Below are 6,680 nucleotides of genomic sequence, written 5' to 3' on the forward strand. Positions count from 1 at the left end.
GAGAGAGAGAGAGAGAGAGAGAGAGAGAGAGAGAGAGAGAGAGAGAGAGAGAGAGAGAGAGTGAGAGAGAGAGAGGAGGGACGGTAAAGAGGGGATAGGAGGAGAAGAGGGCATAGAGCAGCTGAATAGGAAGCGACACAATGGACCTGGGTGGCTGTGGAGGCGTGTTATCAAATGGGTTCCTCATTCACATACTGCGGCCTGAGCTACCTGTGTCTGTCTGTACCGGTGTCTGTCTGTTATACTTATTCATACCGCCCATTGTGTCCTCCACTGTTGAGTCGAGTTCAGTTCAGTTGAGAACGCGATGGAACGTGCCACAATGCACGAATATGGGCTGCGCCGCACCTCCCCTCCCTTCCTCCCCCTCTTTCTACACCCTTCCGCGCACCCCCTTGTCACCGTATCTCTTTCTCTCTCTTTGCCATTTGCCACCCACGGTCCAACCCGCGCGCGCGTTGGATTCGCCGGGACCGACTGAAAAGAAAATTGCGTCGGGAAATTGTATCCGTGAGAAAACCCGACCGATAATGCCGAGTTCTTGAAGCGTACACGTCGCGAGATTTCTCCACCCCGGCCCCGGTGGCATCGACAACGACGGTGGTCGTCGAATCTTGCTGCCGAATGTCTCGTTAGACGAGCGTACGAGTTTCCGTGGGAGACGATCGATGGCCCAACATGAATCCCGTCCGGAATTCCGGGATGCACATGATATTTGCCGGCAATTTCAACGGGAAATTATCGTAACGCGATGATAGTTGTTAGAATTGATAAAGCAAAGCTAAGGTATGAACGAGACCTTGGAGAAGGATCAACATAATTCTTTCCACTGTTCACAAGAATAATCTCACTTCCTGCGATGCAGTTTATCGAAGTAAGTTCCAATTTAAGAAAAAAATAGTTGCTATTGTTGTTTCATACTTTTCTTTTAATAAAGTATGAGATAACCTGCTTGTAAAAGTAAAAAGTTCAGCAAAGAAACTAATCTTCAAACTAATTTTATTGCTCCTGATAATGGAAACACTTGAAGGAGGAAAATAACTAATTTTATTTTTAAAAGAAGCTTGTGAGAAATAACTCGTATAACGTGGCACGCAATCAATCTATGAAAGAAACGAAAGAAAAATAATCTGAATTACGGAACGAATAATATTCTCTGTCGCGAGAATACATTGTCGAAAAAAAACGACGAATGGGAGATGAATCTTGAGAAAGAGAAAGGAACGTGCAGACTCGTACATTTCTTGTCACTCGATGCGCGATGTGGAAAGAAAAAAAAAGAGAACGTAATACGTATAACGCGCATAAGCGATCATAGGGCTCTGGATGAGCCGCCCGTGGACGCAATGGCATACAAAACTCGCTCAATACGTCATTCAACCGAAGAATACGCCTCATTCTCGCCATTTTGCTCCCAGAATGAGAGTTTCAAAGGGAATTAAGGATTCAAAGGCATCTTTTGCGCGGCGCGCATAAAACGTCCAGCCGCCGCCGCGGCTCCGCGCTGTTCTGTCTCACTCGCTCTCTTTCCCTGTCTTTCTTTCTCTCTTCTTATCTAACTTCCGTCTTTCCCCTTTTCTCCTTCTACAACTCCTCGTCGCCTTCGTTTCTACAACGTTTTCAAGAGGAGCCGTGAATCGGTGAAGAGCTGAATCGCAACGACGAATCGTAGCAAGATATTCACAGAAGGATGCTAAATCGTCGAACTTGGTCAGTATTTTCCGCACATTTGCGATAAATGTGTCTAACAGATTTTCATTTCAACGCGAATCTCATACGAAAGTTCGAAATACGACCATGGACGCTTTCTATTTAGCGACACAAGTCGACACAATCATCATTCTATTTTTCTTCGGATTCCATGAATAACAAGCACAAAACGATAATTATATCGATTTGTATCCAAGTGGAAAGTATCCCATATGCGAGACTTTTTAAGTTTTATATTTCGCAGGATTTCGATAAAAAAAAAAGAAATATGCAGAAACATTAAATATGTGAACCTATGTTTTTCAGTTATATCGATTATTTTTATACAATAATTTATAAGAATCTAATAACTTCTTTCATAATTATTATAATTAAAGATTATTTAGCAGCAAAAAAAAATAAAACGAAGACGTACCAATAGAATCCCCTAAGTGTTTACGTCATCGTTCAAATAACCGGACAATTCCCAGATAGCTTCAAATCTGTCCGCATTTCCATCCAACGAACAGATAAAAAAGAAACGCCCTTCATATCTAATGTATAATTCGGTCAAAAAATATGTCCCCCACACATATGCATCCTCATAATCCCTTCCTCTGCGGAGATGACCTTTCCATTTACGGCGTTCGCGCGGAACAAATTCGGACGGTGATCACTGTTTGGGCTATAAGATAACAAAAGGAGGGATTGCAGTCCCGTCTGTTTAGGATTGCGCGATTAACATAAAAATGCTCGTAAAAGGCTGCTGTATACATACATATATTATGAGTATTATGTATCGCGGGAGGATTATAGCTCCTGATTGTTATTCATATATGGTAGCCACGTCCGGCATTCGTGCCAAGTCCCCGAGTCAATATAATGTCAACACAGTGCAAATATAGGGGATGAATCGTATAGATGCAATCGCTCGTCATAATTTTCATTTTTTGCTCATTGACAATATGATGCAATATCAAGTTATTTTACAATATTATTGTATTTTATTCCTTAACCTGGTTTTTTTAAATAGATGCGCCTTTGTGCATGGCTCTAGCATAATTAAAAACTTTTCCGTCATTTTTATTTTATTTTATTTATAATATAATTGTACTTTCTAGATCCTTTCTACAACAGCTATCACGTAAAGATAATAATTTATTCTTCTTTAGGAAATCAATTTTTATTTTTCTAACCACATTAGATGTTAACTCATACATTTAAACGTTAATTCACAAGATTGAAACAGTGAAAGTGTCACTCACCGAGTCCTATTGCTGCAAAAACCCAGAACCTGAAACGGAAATCAATTTTAATAAGAGCGAGAATGAAACATTAGGAAACAGTAAAATATAATAAATATCAAGTTGTTCCAAAATTCGCATCAAAATTCATTCAAAATGTTATAGTAAGAAAATTCTCAAAAAGTTAAGTAAAAAAAGTTACTTGTAAATTTTTATTTTAAGCAATAGTTTTTGAGATATAAGGATTTTTAATGTAATCAATTACAGATTATTTTTAGCTGAAGTGGGCACTCACCAACTCATACATTCATACTATCGCATATATGATTCATGAATAGGTTTAAACATCACATAATTGGATACTTAAATCTTATTGTCTCAAAAGTTATTTCTTAAAATAAAAATTTACAAATAATTTTTTTAATAATTTTTCGAGTACTTTCTTAGAATATTTTGAGTCGCGAAATTTCAGGATATTCTGTGTAATAAGTCAAAACAATACAAATATATAAAATACTGCCTCAGCTATATAAGAAGTCAAAACAATACAAATATATAAAATACTGCCTCAGCTATATAAGAAGTAAAAACAAAGTAATATCAATCAATTCAGATTACGCTTATTTCGATTCTCAATTTTTGCTCAATGTCTCTGATGATAACCTGATACACATTAGTTAAAGAAAAGCGGAGGAAATCGAATCGTTCCCTATTCACTCTTTCCCACTCTTCGCAACATCGGTATTCTTTTCGCCGGGTACACATCTACGTTATATTTTTCTTTTTATATCCTTCTCTCTTGTGCGCGCGCGAAAACGCGCGATGCGATCGCGTATACAACCCCACAGTTTGAGCATTGCCGAGGCCTTATCGGCAGTTATCGGGCCGTGATGTCACACAATGGGGCAGACAATGCGCGGGACAATACACCCCCTGCTTCTAGAGACTATCCGACCCTCCTCCCAGGGCACCCACCCACCTATCCACCGTCTATTTCTCTCTTCTCTTGGAATCAGCACATCCCGCCAACTTAATAAACATAATAGCTGACTATGTCGCCCCGCAGTCACAATGAGAGCTCTGCGCAAAGAGATACCGAAGATACGAGGACTGGCATTGTATGTCCCGTTCTCTCCTTGTCCTCACTGCCCTGAACGGATTATACGTCGATAAACGTGTCATCATGGATTTACCATTCACGAAAAATTTCTATAAAAAAGAGAAAGTGAAAAAATCATGCGGACGATAAAAGACAAAAAAATTTATTTTTATTCGTTACTAGATCTAGTCAACTAAAGTAACAATTAACTGCAGATGCGAAATTGGTCAATATTTTAATAATGTCCGTATTATCCTTAGGATATATATAATTCTTTCATGGACACTATGATATTGACTGCACAGATGATTTGTTTTATTTTAAGAACTTATATTTTATAACATAATTCTTAAATTAAACTAATTAATAAACAATTAATTTTTAGACGAGCTATTAAGGCAAAACTCAGAATGAAAGAAAAAAAGTTTTGAATTGTGCAATAAATTTTTTTTCGATATGATTATTTTAGAGGGTGGATTGCCTCACGCATCATCAGATCGACTCCACGCCCTCGTGTATATACTCCCACTCTACTCGACCTACCGCTCGAACCACCCTTTGCGGCTGAACAATATGTTTGCCCTCTCTACTGCCGTGTAATTACTCTAAACCACGTGCCGCCACAGAGAGGGAGAGACGGAGACAGAGAACGCGTGAGAGCTGATGCATGAGCCATTGAAAAACGCAGTCGAGCGTCCATTATTCCGAGAACTTTTCACTTTAAGCGCATCCGATGCCACGCATGACAACACGTGTGATCGTGCCCGAAATGTCGTAATCACCTGTACGATCTTTTGCACATTGAAATCCGAAGTATATCAAACTTAAAATGAAATAATAAAAATTCAAGAAATCATTGTTAATCTCTTTTACTTTTTAAATGCATACACAAAAGGAATAATTTTGCTGAAATATCTAAAAATTTAACTAACTGTATATAATCTGAAAATAACTTTGTTTGAAGTATCAAAATAATTATATAGGATACTCAAACTGATCGCTAGATGATAAAACTTTTTGCAACTTTTCAGCAATGCTTAAGCGTTCCGTATTATTTTGATAGACCAATAAAATTATTTTTAGAGCTATATCTAGTTAAATTTTTTAGATATTTCATACATCAAAATCATTCTTTTCTTACAAATAAATAATCTCGAGCCAAAATGCGAATAATGTAAGATATTTATTATTTAATATGAAACAAATTAAATTATTTTTATTTTAATATTTAATATTATTTTTATATTTTTATATTATTACTGATATATATGTTTATATTATAAAAATTATTTCGTGGTATTTATATTAAAAATAGACACAAGAATGCAGAATCTATGCTTTATAATTGCGCTGGTTGACAGGCAGATTTTCATGTAACATTTTGCGCAGTACTCAGCACCACGACACCGATCATATCTTCGAAACAGCATCTGAGTAACGTTAATTAAGCGAGCAGATGCGCCGAGGAAATAGTAAATCATACAACCCCGCGCAAATAGAGACCGTTCGGCGCATTGAGCGTCGTATCGTCGCCGGGTTATCGGAATAATGATAAATCGTTCGTTCGAACAGACCCTTTCCGCATTATAACTTGCTGAAGGGGTCATAGAATAATATACACTCCCTTGCTGGCACAAAGTGAACTTCAAACAAGGCGCTTTAAAGGGCTAAAAAATTTTTATCAACTTAGATGCGGGCGAAAAGATTTGCGACCGACTGTTACAAAATCAAACGGATCTTTTTTCGGTGAATACATACGACGTCAAAGGAAATACTTAATTTAATATCATATAATAAATTTAAACTCTCTCTTTCTCTCTCTTAATAATTCAAAATTGTTGAAAAAAAGTTATCGGAAGACTTAATTGTAATTCCTTTGAGTTATTTTATTTTATTTTCAATAAGTCTGGCTCGTAATATATAAATATATATTTAAAGAATTTCCAAAGTCGAATCCTTTTCAACACTATATCAACATGATTATGTCAGCCAAAATTGCGAAATTAATGCCAGCAGCATATTAACGAGTAATTAACCACATTGGTCGATTCGATAGATAATCCGGAAAACGGCAGTAAAACAAGATAACCTCGTGGGATTGGCGCCAGCGACGGTGGCGGCGGCGGATGACGGTGGTAGCGCGGTTGTGTAGCAGCGGTGGCGGTGCGGTAGTCGTTGGCGGAGGTGGTGGTTATAGTGACAGTGGTGGTGGCGTCGGAACCGCCCCAGCTTTGCAAACCCGGCGAATGGAGTGACAATGCTGCCACGAGATTCACAGTTCTCTACCACCCCTTTTGTCTTTCCCCTCTTTACCCTCGATCTCTCGCACGCGCTCTCGCCCCCTTTCATACCATTTGCAACTTTCCGGCCACCCTTCGTCTTTCCCCGGTCTTCCCTTCTCACCCTAACCGTAGCGACAGCTCTCTTTCCACCTTCCTTTCCACGCCGCAGGTCTCTTTATCTCATCTATGCGCCCGCCGCTGCATTCCTGACGGGTGCATACTTCGAGGCAAATCCTCGCGAAGCGATTATCATTGTCAAACACTGTGGATCGAAACATTGTAGTCAAAACTCGTACAACGACATCAACTTCATCATGAAGAGAGATAGTATAGAGAGAGAATATATATATATATATATATATATAT

Source organism: Atta cephalotes (assembly GCF_000143395.1).
Source record: "Atta cephalotes unplaced genomic scaffold scaffold00011, whole genome shotgun sequence".
Classification (NCBI taxonomy): Eukaryota; Metazoa; Arthropoda; class Insecta; order Hymenoptera; family Formicidae; genus Atta; species Atta cephalotes.